Here is a 15,252-nt window from a genome sequence, read left to right on the forward strand (position 1 = left end):
TGTGTGTATATACACACACATATAGATGCGTATATATATATATATATATATATATATATATACACACACATACACACGCACACACACAGCCATGACAAAGCAGTGGGTTGGCAGCACGAACATGTGTCTGCCCTGCTGGTAGCCTCGTTTGACTTAAGCTGAACTTGCCAACCACTAAAACCCAGTCTTTTTCATCTTGACTCAGTTATAGCTCTTTCTCTTTCCTCCAACTCTCTCTCTTTCTCTGTCTGCCTCTTTTCCCACCACCCCCTGCCCCCCACTTGAAGGCAGGGGTTTATATTTGCCCCTCTTCTATTTCCTCTCAAATCTGTTCTTAACGCTGTCCGGTAGTGTGTTCCTCTTCTTTCTGGCGCCATCCCAGTGTTGAGGAAATGTCCTTGCACCTGTTTTTATGTAGCAGGAACATGTGGGTTAAATGGGTCAGGGAGGAGATTGGCGAAGCTGTCAAGAGAAATGACAGCAGCAACCATCACTTGTCAAGGCAAAAAAATGACATCTCAGGAACGTCCCCATTACCCCTCCTCTTTTTAATAAGAAAAGTTAAAAATAATGACTTTTGTCTATAAAGTGCTTTTTTCAAATCTCTGTTTAAGAAGTCAGGGAACTCTGAATAGTAAATTATGGGAGATCTCTCTTCTTCAAACGTTTCTGTATTTTCCAAATACTTTATAATGAACACATATCCCTTTTAGAGTCAGGGAAAAGCATTTTTTAAAGCAAGATGGTGTGTGAAACTGCTTACGATTTTTGTGGCAAATCTGATATACAATGAAATGGAAACCACGTAGAGACTGGACTGCTGAAATCATCACCCCAAGATGCTGATGCTGTTGACAAAGATGAAAGTGTGATTAAAATTACAGTTTTGATGGGAAGAGCGGCGAGGCGTGGAAAGATAGCTCATATTTTTCCTTCTCCATAAAACCACATGACAAGTAGAAAAGCCAGACTCTTGAGGTGATTTGAGTGATTTTGCTGAAGCAAAGAAACCCTTAGGTTGCCTCTGCCAGAAAGATCTAGGCAAAGACCAATGAAAGGGGAGAGAGTGATACATTTGAAACAAAACTGAGGAGAAAGCATTTCAGTTCTATTTTACAACAGTCATATCATTGCAAGATGAGGGTTTGAGTCCATAAATATGAAAGGAGTCAACAGCATTTGGCAGAAGTTAGAAAATATTATTATCACAATAGATATAATTTACTAAATGTAACCATTATGTAGATAGAGAAGAATGGGCTACAGTGAGTTTAAAAAGCAACTTTAAACAACAAGGTCCTAGTGTGTAGCACAGAGAAATGTATTCAGTATCCTATGATAAACCATCATGGAAAACAATATTAAAAAAAGAATGTATATATAAATGTATAACTGAATCACTTTGCTGTACAACAGAAATTAACACAACATTGTAAATCAACAATATTTCAATAAAAAAAGGGAATAAAAAAAGAGAAAAACTTTATTTTTCCTTAGGCCAGCTCCTGTAAACGCTCTCTATCTACTTCTTATCTCCCAGACAAAATTTCTAGTAGGTCTCATAATTTTCATAATTTCTTTCTCATCACTCTTGGATCATCGAAGATCACCTAGTCACATCGGCCATTAAAAATTCTCATTTTAGTAATGAAAGGCCTAGCCTGGACTACTGATAAAATACCCGAAGGTAAGCTTTCTCCCTTCCCCAGTTCAGACCTGCAGTGGTCGGGGGACCCTAGTCAATAACTCTATTCCCCGCTCCAGTGCTTCTCCCCTTTCCTGCCACCCTTGAACCCGACCTGCCTCCCATCCTCCATTCAAATGTTTGCCAAAGGAAAGCCTGTTTCCAGTAGCTGCTTTCCAGGCTGTCATCTGGACTGCTTTTAACATGTTCCTTTTAGGACAACTTGTACACTGAGTATCTTTAGGAATTTTATCTGGGGGGATGAAGTGGGAAGGGGGTTCACGTAGTGTGGGTGATTGTCTTAGTGTCTGGGACTCAGTGTCCCACTTCTAGACCAGGATTTGCAAAGCTCTTGACTGAGAACCCCCCAGCTGTGGTGCAGCGGTGCTTGGGAGCATCTAAGCGGGAGAACCACTGCTTCCGACCCCACCCTGCCCTCCCTTGCTTTCGGTTGTATGCCAATGGTCCCCAAGAGAGGCGTTCTGGTTGTGCTGGTTCACTGCTGCTCAGTGTGGCTCACACCTGGTGGGCATGAGCTGGCCTAAAGCCAGCCTCCTGGGCTCATCATAGAGCAGCCAGTTCACCAACCAGGCAGTGCTGCTGGAGTTAGAGAAATTATGGGGTGAAGAGGCTGAGGGTGGTGGTGGTGAGGTGGGCTGGAAAGGCGAGGACCGTCATGGGGGCAGCTCTTCTCAAAATGCTGTTTCACAGGGGAAGCACTTAGGGACTCAAGAACCCCGTCTCCCTGAGTCATCACTTCATAGCCGACACACCTCAGTGAGATCTGCCAGTGCCCAATCTCTGATACGTCATCCACCTTTACCCTTTGTGTCCACAAACTCATCCAGAAAGCCCGTCGACCTCCCAAGGGAAGAGCACATCTATGCTCAAGAGTAGCTCAGAAGGTCAAGAAACTCAAAGACAAGGTTTAATGCACAGACAACTTTCTTAGAAGAACAGCAACCCAGATTTTCCCAGCACTAGGAATCCTGGAAGCAAATTTAACCATCGTGGGATGAGAGTGCAGCTTTTTCACACATGGTATCCCAGAAGGTGTCAGGAAGTCTAGGACGTCTCATCTCATTTTTAGTATTTTTGCCCAGGGACTCTTCACCATTTTTGTGTTATAGTCCTTTTTGGCAGACAGGTAAGACCTATGACTGCCTTCTCAGTATGTGTTTAGAGCAAAGACTGCCACCATGTCCTGCCCGCTGTCCACCGCACGTGGTGGGGTGTCTCTCCAGGACCCTGCTTCAGACGTGTAAGCTCCCCCATCCATTAAAACATCAACGTCTCTAAAAAAAAAGGAATTTGTTTAAATTGATTAAAAAAATAGGATTACAAAAGACACCAATAATATTAAAATGCACTCATTAAAATATCAAAAAAAATAAAAATAAGAAAAGAAAAGAAAGCCTGTCAAATGCCTTGCTGACTATTCAGATGGTTCATTGTGATTAAAGCACTGGCTCCCATGCTGGGGCCATAGATCCCTGGAAACCACAGATTCCAATTCTCATGTTGCTTTCACAATCCGTGGATACTAAAAGGCCACCTGGTATTCTGTGTAGGTCCTCAAAAAATTGACATTGAAAAGGGATATTCATATTTGAAGTCACTGATTTGGATACAATGGAACAAAAACCACATCTGAGAATGGTGTTTTGTTGGAATCAGCTGGGGAGGTACTTTAAAAATCTCCAACAAGAGTCAAGTTTTGATTTCTAAAAAGATCTACAGCTGATTCTGATGTGCCAAGTTTGGGCACCTTTGAAAAGCATCTCCCAATGGATCACTCTCACAACTCATGGAAAAAGCCAACAAGGAGCGAACATCCGACTCCATCACATGCTGGTATGGCACTCATGGGACGATGAGAGGGCACTCCAAAGTGTGTGATGAAGTTGTGAATGGTGCCCTTTCTTCCTTAAAGGCTTTCCAAGGCCACACACTGCTCTAAACAGGGTGAGGGAAGCTGGTGTGGAATAAGAATGGAGTGAACCTTATAGTGGGGGGAGAGACAAGGAAACGTTAAATATGCTTTAACACATACTTTCTGAGTACCTCCTGTGCCCCGGGACTATGGAGTAAGAAGGTGAATACAGAGGATGGATTGTGAACTCTGCTTGAGGTCACATGGAAAGCTACATAAGAGGGGACCACTTAGGCTGCCTCGTAGAAGACAAACAGAATTCATCTGTTGGACTCAGTTGGACAAGAGGCAAGGAAAGAATATCCAGGGGAGAGGAAGCAACGCTTTGGAAACAAAATGGAGATGAGCAAGAGCATGGCCCAGTGCTCCAGGAATTGAACTTGCCAGCCAGGGGGTGGGGGCGGATGGCAGGAGAGGGGGGGGCAGCACAGTGGCAAGCGGTCTGGCAGAGGTCAGCTCCACAGGAGGCCTGCGTGCTAAGTGCTGCTTGGGAATTTGTTCTATGGAAATGGAAGGCTGCTGAGGAGTTTAATCAAGGAAGTGACATGATCCCCAGCCTCCTGGGGAGATGGTGACTGGGGCACCGGCAGAGGCAGGGAGGGTAGCTGGGGGCTTTTGATGTTGTCCTGGTGGGGAGCTTCTGAAGACTTTAAGCGGCTCAGGGGTGATGAAAGTGGCTGCCATCAGCAGTGGGCTGACTGGATGACATCAGGGAGAGGCGGAGGAGGAGGTGTATGACGTCCCAATTCCTGTCTTGGATGGAGCAGGAGACAGGTCCCGGGACAGTGTCGGTGCGGGAGGATCACACCAGGTGGGGAGCGTGATGCGTCCAGCTTTGAGGTGAACTCTGGAAGCATCGACCAATTTAAGGGAGGCGAAATCTGAGAGGAGCAGCTAGAGAAACGGGAGGAACATCAGGAGAATCAGAGTCACAGAAGCCCAGGGAGGGGAACACTTGCAGGAGGGAGTCGCGAAGGAAACTGTGAGTGGAAAAGCTGCGACTCGCACGTGGCCGCAGGCAGGGCAGAGGCCCCCTCTGCAGAGACCCGGGGGAGGCGGGACTGCAGGGCTGCAGAGGGGGGAGCGAGGAGGCGGGGGAGGCTCTCTGGGCCAGGAGTACAGGTCCTACGGGTGTTCCGGGTTCAGGAGGAAGGGGTCCCAGCTGGCCTCCACTTGCCTGTGTTCGCAGGGTCCTTTGAAGTTATCATTGGGGTTTATTTCTCCGCATAAGCTCTGATGTTAGTGGCGAACAGGGGCGATAAACTGGCCGTAATGTGAAGAGTGCCATAGACAGAGAAGAAGATATCGCCGGGGGCGCTGGCCGAAACTCACCTATTAGGAGGCCAGGGAGAGAAGGTGCGGAGGGGGCGGGGCGGGGGGGACTCGCTTCCCGGGCACCTGCCGGCCTGGCTCCTGCCCCCGCCCCGCCTCCTTCGGGCTCCCCGGGGCCGGAGGGGGCGTGGCCAGCCCCCGCCCCGCCCCGCCGGCCGGGGCCACGTGACCTGTCAGTTCGGGGAGATGGAGGAAAATGGCCGCCGGGTGTGGTGAGGGCGACGCGCCGAAAGCCGGGGTCTCTCCCTTTGCCGTCTGCTGACAGCGCCTGCGACGAAGCGGGCCCTTTCCGCCCGAGCTGTGGGCGCCGTCCCGGGGCCAGGCCGCGAGGCGGTGAGTGCGGCGGTCGGCCGGGAGGGGCCGTGGCGGGGTGTGCGGGGGGCGAGGCCGGTGGGGAACGGGTGCGTGGGGGGCCGGGGCCCGGCGAGCAGGGACTGCGGCCGCGCGGGGCGGCGGCGAAGGCCCGGCGAGGAAGCGTGAGGCCGGGAGGGGCGGAGCGGCCGTGGCCGGCGGAGGAGGGGGCGAGGCCGAGCGCGCGTGGAGGGGTCCGGGCGGCGGCGCGGGTCTGGGACGGGCGGTCGCGGGCGGGCAGCCTCCCTGCGGGCTGGGGCGGGGGGTGTGGGGGAGCAGGTGTTCTCTGGCTGCTGTTGGGAGCGGCCGCAGGCGCACCCGCCGCCTCGAGGCCCCCCCCTTCGCCGGCACCGCTGGCGCGGGCGTCCGGGGGTCGTCTCCCCGGGCTTCCGCGGGCGCGGCGGTGGGATTTCCTGGCCGTGCGGCCGCAGCGGCCTCCAGGACTCCATTGTCCCTGTGACGGGCTCCTGTGTCAGCGCGACACCAGCCGGCCGTCGATCGCGGCGCCTGCGTGATTTATTTCTGGGGGAGCGCTTTCCTTCGCAGCCGGCGACGTTGTGTTGTTTCTGTCTCAGGCTGTTCTGGCGTGTGGAAAGGGTGAGGCCGGTGAAGGATACCTTCTCCTCAGCGCCTGCCTGCGGGGCCATCTTTGCTGGCCGCTGGGGGCACTGGGTGACAGACGTAGCCTGCCCGGCCTCGCCCGCCCGGCGCCCGCTCGCCGGGCCTGGGGTGTGGCTCCGGGCTCGCCCCTTCGCACGGGCGACCCTCATCCGTTTCGTCACCGTCCCCACTTTGACAGCGACCGTGAGGATCAGACATCCACACTTTTTTTTAAAAGCACCTCAGGCGATCTGGTGCAGAGCCGGGGGTGAGAAACGCAGACGAAAAGGCTGTGTTCTTTGTTCTCCGGCTTTGCTAGCGTGGAGACTTTCACCAGAATCCTTTAGGGGTGGTTGCTGACACGTTCCTTTCTGGGCCCCGGACCTGCTGAGTAGGAGTCTCTGGAGGAGAAGCCCAGGGAATCTGTGTATTGACAAGCTTCCTGAGTAGCTTTGATGCACCCACGTTTGAGAATCTTTGTTTTACACTCTGCGTGAGTGATTTCCAGATCTTTTTTTCCAAATGCTGGATGGACTCTCCAACTCGGGTTTTTTGGAGCGCCCCAAATTCAGCCTGGCCTTGTTCACCCAGCAGGCGTGGTGGGGTGGGAGGGGGCAGTAACCAAACAGGAAAGTCCTTCCTCCTGACTTCACCAGTTTGTTTGTTTGTTTGTCTGTTTTTGGGTAATGACACCATCATCTTCCCGTCAACTATGCTTGGTATCTAGTCATCTTTGACCTGTGCTTTCATTTCCCATCACGTCATTTTGAAAGTTTCTGCATCCAGAATCTGGTGGGTCAGAGGGTCCAATATGGGGGATTTTATTCTGTTCAGGCTCGTAGCTCTCATTTCTTCTCCATCCCTAGCGCCTGTCCCCTCTCCGGGGCTGATTTGGTGGTTCCCCGCCTGGCCTCCAGGGTTCTGATTCTGGGCTGAATACACTGCTGGGGGCAGTTTTTCCCGGGATCATGTGAGTGTGCCGTCCCCCTCTTCCTGCCTTTGCTCAAGAACTGTCCGTTTCTTTGCAACTGTGTTAGTCGGGGCTGTTTAGAAGGCAAGGAACAGAGATTTATTTATTCTTTTACCTCAGGGAAAAAGCGATTTACAGGACTGCTGAGACTCAGCAAGAAATCGGGATCTAAGGCAGCTCTACCTTCTGTAGCTTTCTCAGGCGCCACATTTGTTTTCTCACTTATGAGGAGTCCTTTTCTCTGTTCATATCTCTTGGGTCCTCTCTCTGCGGAGTGGCTGTCTCAAAACTGTTATCATTTTGCACCCGTAATGACTGGGTCTCTGGTTTCTCATTTCCAGTTCTAGGGAGAGGACTCTGGCCCAGCTTATCTTTCTGAGCAGTCTGCTCATCGCTGCTTATGGCTGATGGTAGAGAACATGGCTGTTGAGGGTAGCGGGAGCTACGGGCACGTGGAGTAGGGGCAGGCACAGAAGAGGCATCTTTAGGATACCTATGCAGTGATTCAGTTTGACAGTGTCTATGATGTTTCTACTTGCTCTGGACCTGTAATAGGTTCTGGAGACATAAGAACAAAAGAGAGACAGCCCTGATCTTGCAGAGATTACAGATCTAAGCACCCTCCCTTTCCAGTCTTAGCTCTAACCTTTTACTTACATGCCCCATCCATGTGTTCAGTGTTTCCTGGACATACACTACATAGTCAACGCTCTCTCTGTCTGTTTTCATTCTGTTCCTTTTGCCTGGTATGTCCTTCCTTTCCCACCGATGGGCCCATTCCTCAAGGATCCACACAAAGTCATACTTCCATGATATACCAGTGTGTGTAGGAACTTCTCTTCAGAACTCTCAGAGTACTTTGGGTTTCTCCAGCACTGTTCTACCTTAAATTATGACTTGGATTTATCTGGGTGCGACAACATTCGCTTTTTGAATTATGTTGGGCAAGTTACTTGTGTATGAAACCTGTTTTCTCATCTGTAAAATGAGAGATAATACTTAAGATTATTGGAAAGTCAAATGGTCATAGATGTAAAAACATCTCATAGACTATAAGGTAATATGTAAATGCTTTTTTGTGATGCAGATCTCTTAATGTCTCCTGGTGAACAGTAAGCTTATCAAAGGTGTGATAGGAATCCGCTAAAGGCTATCAGGGGCCTTGCACCTGATGGTGCCCAGAAAATATTTTCAGAGATGAGATCTTGCCCCCTGGGCTGCCTTTGTTTGCCTGATGACTGTTGAGCCTGTCCTGTGTTCCTGGAAATGCGTCAGGCATTGGGGAGACAGTGGTGACCAAGCCAGACATGCTCTCTGCCTGGGAACACAGTCACTGCAATTAAGTGCAGTTTATCTTTAAGGAAGACTGCGCTGGAAGAGCAAAGGGGGGTGGGGAGGAAGAGAAAGGAGGGGGGAGAGAGGAGGCCCTAAGCTGGTCTGGGAGGGGAGTGGGCTTCAGGGAAGGCTCACTGGGGGAAGTGACTTTTAAATGGAGACCTCTAGGCTGTCTGTCTGTGGGTTGGGCAGACGCTTCTGAAGGGATGAGGGAGAGAAGATCCTGGTCCTTGTGAGGGAGAAGGGGAGGATGGCTTGAAGCGGACAGGGGATTTCTGAGAGTGATGAGAGCCGAGGTTGGGATTTGGGGGTAAGGGTATTTGTGTTAAGATAGGTGAGACTAGAACCTGTTTAAAGGATTCGTTTAAGAGGGAGAGCAGGGCTAACTGAAAGGGAAGCCTCTGAGGGAGGGGTTGGGAGACCTGGCCTTCGAAAAAGGTAATCTGATTTACTGGGCGCACTTGAGCTCAGACTCTTCATTTATTAGAAGCCTGGCTGATGAGAATACAGTCAGCAGTGGCAGACTGTCTTCTCCTGTTAAATTAATAAATGTGATGTGACTTGATTAAATTCAGTTCAGGAAATATTTATCAGTTCTTTAATATGCACAAGAAACTGTTTTAGGTGCTTCTGAATTTGTGAAGGTAAGGCTTGTGAAGTTCCTCCCACTAAGAAACTTAACAGTAAAGAAAGGATGGGTGGATGAATGCAGAGATTACCAGAATTCCAGGCATGTAATGCTGAACAATCAAAGCCTGCTCTAGTATTTCCCTCCTAAATACACAGAGCAGAGAATCAGCTAATGAACCCTCATGTACCCATCCCCAAGTCCAGCCAACAGTTATCAATATTTTACCAATTTTATTTCAGCCGTTTCTTCCCCTAATCACCCCTTTTCTCCGCCCATATTTTAAAGAGCCCTGAGCCTCTGTAGGGCAGGAATAGTGTGTTATTTAACTTGTCAGGGATAACCCGAAGCACAGTGCGTTGCAAATTACAGACTTCCAACAAACTACTGTTAGAGCAAACTGTTACTCAGTTATAGCTGCGTAGAATTGCATGCATTTTCTCAGAATTATATGAGAGAGATAGATCACCTTTCCTTAATAGATTAAAGAATATCTTTCGGTAATTTTTTTTTTTTTTTTTTACTATTTTGTTACCATTGTAAGTTTTGTGTATCCCAAGGTGTTACACATACAATCCACATAACAGATTGGGGGAGGGAGGTCACAGGATTTGAAAATCTAAGGTTTTCAATTTTTGTTTTTTTTTAAACAACTGAAGTCAATGTGTATAGCTACTTTTCTTTACTATGCACGTTCCAGTCTTGTGTGATACTGTAGTGAGGAAAAATATTTGATCCAAATAAGGGCTTTGCCAGACATTTGGGTGTGTGTTTAAAATTTTTATATTAAAGTAATTGCAAACTTACAAAAGACTTGTAAGAATAGTACAAAGAACTCTCTTTTACGCCTTACCTAACCAGATTCACCGAGTGTAAAATTAAAATTTAGGGTGCACCACAGCCTCTAATTATATTCCTGTTAATTCCATAACAATTTATTGACGGTGTACAAAGCTTTTCCTTAGTGGCTGAGGATGAAGGGTAAGACGTGATCTTGTTTTCAAGGATTTCAAAGTAAGTTAATAATCATGATACGTTATTATAAGCATAATACTGCAGGTATGCATGACATATAGGTGTACTGGGTGAAACTGACCGGGGTGGGGGCAGGACAGAATGAGGGGAAGAAAGCAGGAGGAGGGCCCAGAGGAGGAGCCCCTGAGCTGGATTTTGAAGGAGGGTTTCAGTTTGTTAGGAAGTTAAAGCTGGGTCAGGGATCCCAGGTGGCTCCTGGTAGGCGTGCTCACGCATTCTTAGAGGTTGGGGGTCTGCTGTGTGCCAGGCACTGTCCTGCGTGCTGGAGATTCGGCATCAGACAGAACAGGACTTCTGGTCTCATTGAGCTGCAGTTTTGAGGTGGGGTGGAGAGCGAGGAGGCAGACAAAAACAAAACCCAAAACCCCCAAAATCAAAGGTTTCTTGAGTGGTGCTAAGTGCTGTATGGAAGAGTAAAGCTGGATTACGAAATGGGAATGTTAGTGGGGGTGATGGCTGTTTCATACACAGTGGTCACTGAAGCTCCCATCAGGTGACATTTGAATGGAAACCCTGTGCAGCCTGAACAAAATGAAGGAGAAAGAGAGTGGTGGATAAACTCAGGGACAAGGAGAGGGGGTGGAGTATGTCAAGCAGGGCCTTTTAGGCTACAGTAAGGCTTTGGGATTTTATTTTGAGTGAGAGGACAGCTGTTGGGGAGTTCTAAGCACAGGATGGCCAAGGTGAGACTTCGTGATTTAGGAGGATGACTCTGGCTTCTTTGTAGAGAAGAGACTGTGGGGGTGGCAGGGGCTGCCTCCAGGCCCAGGGGTGTGAACACCAGCGAAGATTCTAGGAGCTGCATGTTGGACCAGTGCTGCTAGAGTTTCAGTGAGAAGTGCAGAGGAGGCTGGAGCTAGGAGGACCATGGGAGAGGCCACATCCTGGAATTTATTGTTTATCTGGAGGATACAGAAATGAGTGCTGGGCAGCACAGTTGCTGTTGTTGCTTTGGTGTAGTTTGTCATGGGAGAAAAGTCCTAGAGTGTATCTATTAACCACTTAGCCTGTTTGTGAAAGCATTTTGAATATATCAAAATTGTGTTAGCCTATTAAATTTGTTTGCAGGTTCTAAAAATGAGCTTACTGCAACACAAAGATTTTTTTTTTCCTAGCCTTGATATTGGCTGTATCTGCCTTTTCCAAAAATAGTGTCAAAACATTTGTTTTCTTATTAATTGTGTGAAAGAATGTACAACCTTATATTCCCATTAGACAAAAAATGCTATGGACAATAGATTGAAATCATACATGTTCGTTCAAGAAATATACTGTCTTCTGTGGGCCAGGAACTATGCTAGGAATTGAGTATTTGGTATAAAACAAAAGACAGTAGTCCTTTCTCTTATAAAACTTATATCCTAGTGGGACAACTATTAAATAGATAAATATGTAAATTATAAGTTTGGAAAAGTACTGTGAAGGAAATAAAAAGGATCCTACGATAGAAAATAATCCAAGTTAGGGGAATCCACTAAAAAGGTGTAGTTATGAAATGTTAATATTGTCGTCTTATGTAAAATAGCTAATAGTTGTTGACTTTGTATGTATTAGGCACTGTCTTAAACCCTTTGCATATAACTATGCAGTTATTTAAAGTGGTGAAACTTAGACTCTGAGTTCAAGAAACTAGGTCAAGGTGATAAAATATTAAGTGGTAAAGTCAGGAGGCAGACCTAGGCAGTCTGGTTCTAGGTCCATCCTTTTAACCACTATACTAAGCTGCACTTTAAGAAGGCCTTTTTGAAGAGATGGCGTTGAAACCGAAAGCTCAGCAATGTTCATGTTTCTGTCTGTATTCAGATATTATTCCCAGTTGGTCGTGTTTTTTCTTGACATCGTGGTCACGGAGTGACATTATCTGATGGTGCTGTTTTGTGCATTTGTTTTATGTTCACGTGAGAACTCCAAGGTCTAGCCATGTGTGCCAGACCAGTTCCTGACAGTCAGGGGCTGCTTTTCTCTTTCTCCGTCCTTATTATGTAGGCATTGTGTTAGAGATAATGTGGGTGCTGCCTCTGTAACGTATAGTTTAGGGGAGATGTGGACAGGGGTAAGGAAGACGGACAGTTGCATGTGGTGTGAAGGGTCCACGTTGAGATGTGTCCACAGGGTGTGGAGGAGTCCCTGGGCAGGGACACTGGCCCCGCTTGGGGTAAGCAGCCAATTAGTGCAGGCTTCCGGGAGGAGATAATGTTAGAGATGTGGCCTCAAGGATGAGTGCCAGCTGTCTAGACGTGTATGTGGAGGATGGGCTTTCTAAGCTGAGGGGCCAGTAAGTGCAAAGGCCTAGAAAGAAGACAGCCTGGGGCAGCCAAGGATCTGCAGGTGGATTAGTCTGGCTGGAGCTGGACGTGTGGATGTGAGTGCGGAAGTGGGTTTGGGTGGAGGATAGGAGAGTCGGGAAGGGAGAAAGAGATGAGGCTGGAGTGGTAAGATGGGGCCAGGTTGTGACGGACCTGCCTGCTCTCACCATCATGATTAAGGGTCGCGTTCATGACTGCTCATCGCTCTGCACAGCGCAAAGCGTTTTGTAGGAATTATAGAATTGAATCTTTACACTGGCTTTAAAAGACTTAAGGGCTTCAGTTCCTTGAATAACTTGTGAGTAATAAAGCCATCATCTTCTGTTCTCCCAGCGAGAATTTTTTGGGAACTAACGGAAGGATTTTAAGAGGAGTGTATTTAAGATCACTTTTGCTTCAGTGTGGCAGCCGTATTGGATGGAAGAAAGGCAGGAGGGAGGAGATACGAGTTGGGACGCTATCACACTGACCCATGGTGTGGGGACAGGTATCTAGACAGCAGTTTCCTTTTTTCTGGAAACAGTGCCAATACTCTGTAACCTTGTGGCCCCATCCCAGTGCTTTGACTATGTATTCCAGGTTGGCACCTGACAGTCTGGGCCGTCAGAACCCGGTACTGGGACTTTTGGATTTGGTAACAAAGAAGAGTCTGCTTTCTCTCATTTTGGAAACTCTCTGATTTGGGGCTAGAGAGCTGGGGGCAACCATAGTCCCAGTTGTGTAGAAGAAGTTGGTCTCTGATGAAAGGAAACTAAGTCCACAGCCTATGAGAATTCTACTGGCGTGTGAGGTCCATTGGCACCCACCTTTCCCACAGTGTGGTTTTGGGAAATAAACTAGTATCCTTAAATTTTGTTTTTAGTTTTTCATAAGCCAATTTAAATTTGTCTCTTGCACCCTTAGGAATCTTGATTAGTATAGATGGTGAAGGCCTGAAACAAAGGCACTGTGAGTGGGGTTGGCTGATCGCAGACATCAGGAGACACACTGGGCAGAAAATGGCAACTGCTGTGCTCCGGGGAGAGCAGTGGCTGCCATGGTGGAGTGGATGTGAGAGTGGTGCTCCAGATGGAGGGAGCAAGGCGGAGCAAAGGCAGGTGTGTGGAGCAGCACAGCAGGTAGGGGCAGCTTTGAGTGATTCAGCTTGGCTGAGCTGTGGGATGGGTGGAGCTGGTAACAGAGAGGAGAGGGGAGGTAAAGCCAGCTCCCGATGCCTTGCTGAGGTAGTATGCTCGATCCTGTAAGAAGTGGGAACAAATTAAGGTGCTGGATGTTGGTGATGACTCTTAATAAGAATCTCTTACTGGTTTCTTTTTTTTTTAGGACTTTATTGAGATATAATTGACATACAATAAACTGCATATATTTAAAGTATACAATTCGATGTTTTTTTTCTTATTAGTAATGTATATATGGCAATCCCAATCTCCCAGTTTATCCCACCCCAACCCCTACCCCCTCGTTTTCCCCCCGTGGTGTCCATATGTTTGTTCTCTACATCTCTGTCTCTATTTCTGCCTTGCAAATCGTTGATCTGTACCATTTTTCTAGATTCCGCATATATGTGTTAATGTATGATATTTCTTTTTCTCTTTCTGACTTATATCACTCTGTGTGACAGTCTCTAGGCTCTTACTGGTTTCTGATGATGAAAGTATCATAGTCTAGAAAATTAGGAAATAAAGGTTCTAAAGAAAATAAAAATTACATCAATACCATACCCATTAGATCTGCTTCATTTCAGTATTTACAAATGTGTATATTTTAAATAGAGACACTTTTTTAAAGTTATTTTTTCCTTTTAGTTCGTTTATTTTTTTGTAATACTATATCACAAGCATTTTTCTGTTGGTTCATTTTTTGGAAACATTTTGATGACTGTGTATTATTCCACTGTGTGAAAATATCCCCTGTTGCCAAATTTTTTGTTCTTCTGAATAAAATTGTGTTGAATTTAAAATCTTTGGCCATGTTTCTTGTGTTTTTAGAATTTTGATTCTAATGTGAAGTTACTGGACCAAATAACATAACTTTTTTGAGGATTTTTAAAAAGCAGAGTATTATTGAGGAACAAAGTACGTATAATGAAATTCACCCTTTTTAGTGTCCAGTTTTGAATTTTGACAAAGGCACGTCAGGGTGTAACTACCATCACAGTCACGGTGTGGAACGGTCCATGAACTCCCAAATTCTCTTGCATCCCAAAGTAGTCACTTCATTGCCCCACCTTAGACTCAGACAGCCTCTGATCTGTTTCCTGTTCATATAGTTTTCCTTTTCTAGAATGTCATATAAATGGAATCATACAGTCTTTTGGTTCCTAAAGATAGGCTTCCATCCCACATGCAAAACACATTCACTCCATCCCAGTGCTTCTCCGCCAATCTCAGTTTATTACATCATCAACTTAAAGTACAAAATCTCATTTGTATCTTGTTAGCTCAAAAGTTCTTAAATCTCATCATCTAAATCAGGTATAAGTGAAACTCTGGGTATAGTACATCCTGAGCCATGATTCCTGTCCATCTGTGAATGTATGAAACTCATGAAAAAAGTTATGTACTATGTGAGGGGACAGGCATGGGATAGCAGTTGTAGACATTCCTGTTCAAGAGTGGGGAGAATGGAAGGGAAAAAAGAGTCACCAATCTCAAGAAATTTTATTCTCTTAACGGAGCAAAAGCTTTAAATTTTAGTGAACTCTTATTTTTTTTTTAAGGACCACATATTTAGTGTTATATCAAAGGAATCTTCGCTTAATCCAAAACAGTCTATATATTTTCTTCAAGGAGTTTTGTGCTTTTGGATAATACGTTTAGGTCAGTTTTGGGTTATGTATGTATTTGGTGCAAGGTATGAGTTGAGCTTTGTTTGCTTATTAATTTGCATTTGGATGTCCAGTTGATTAAAACAAAGTCCCTCTTTTTTGGAACTTACATTCTGGTTGTGTTAGACGGACAATAAACACAATATATTGTATTTTTGACGTTGATAAGTACACAGGAGAACATAAGCAGGACAAGGGGGCGGGAGTGTTGGGACGCTGTGGAGTCTGGGTGAGGTTGTTACTGTTTACAT

General features: G+C 46.6%; 1 protein-coding gene across 4 annotated transcripts in view; it reads left to right on the forward strand.

Moving 5' to 3' along the window:
* The first annotated feature begins 5,134 nt into the window (after positions 1–5,134).
* Positions 5,135–15,252, forward strand: part of KIDINS220 (kinase D interacting substrate 220) — a 102,253-nt gene continuing 92,135 nt past the window's right edge. For 3 of the 4 annotated variants that reach the window (XM_057740598.1, XM_057740599.1, XM_057740600.1), the window contains exon 1: positions 5,135–5,282. The gene's annotated coding sequence lies outside the window, so the exon portion shown is untranslated. Of the gene's footprint in view, positions 5,283–13,077; positions 13,293–15,252 lie in introns of all 4 variants that reach the window. The other variant, XM_057740596.1, reaches the window with a different exon arrangement.

Source organism: Hippopotamus amphibius, chromosome 7 (genome assembly GCF_030028045.1).
Source record: "Hippopotamus amphibius kiboko isolate mHipAmp2 chromosome 7, mHipAmp2.hap2, whole genome shotgun sequence".
Taxonomy (NCBI): Eukaryota; Metazoa; Chordata; class Mammalia; order Artiodactyla; family Hippopotamidae; genus Hippopotamus; species Hippopotamus amphibius.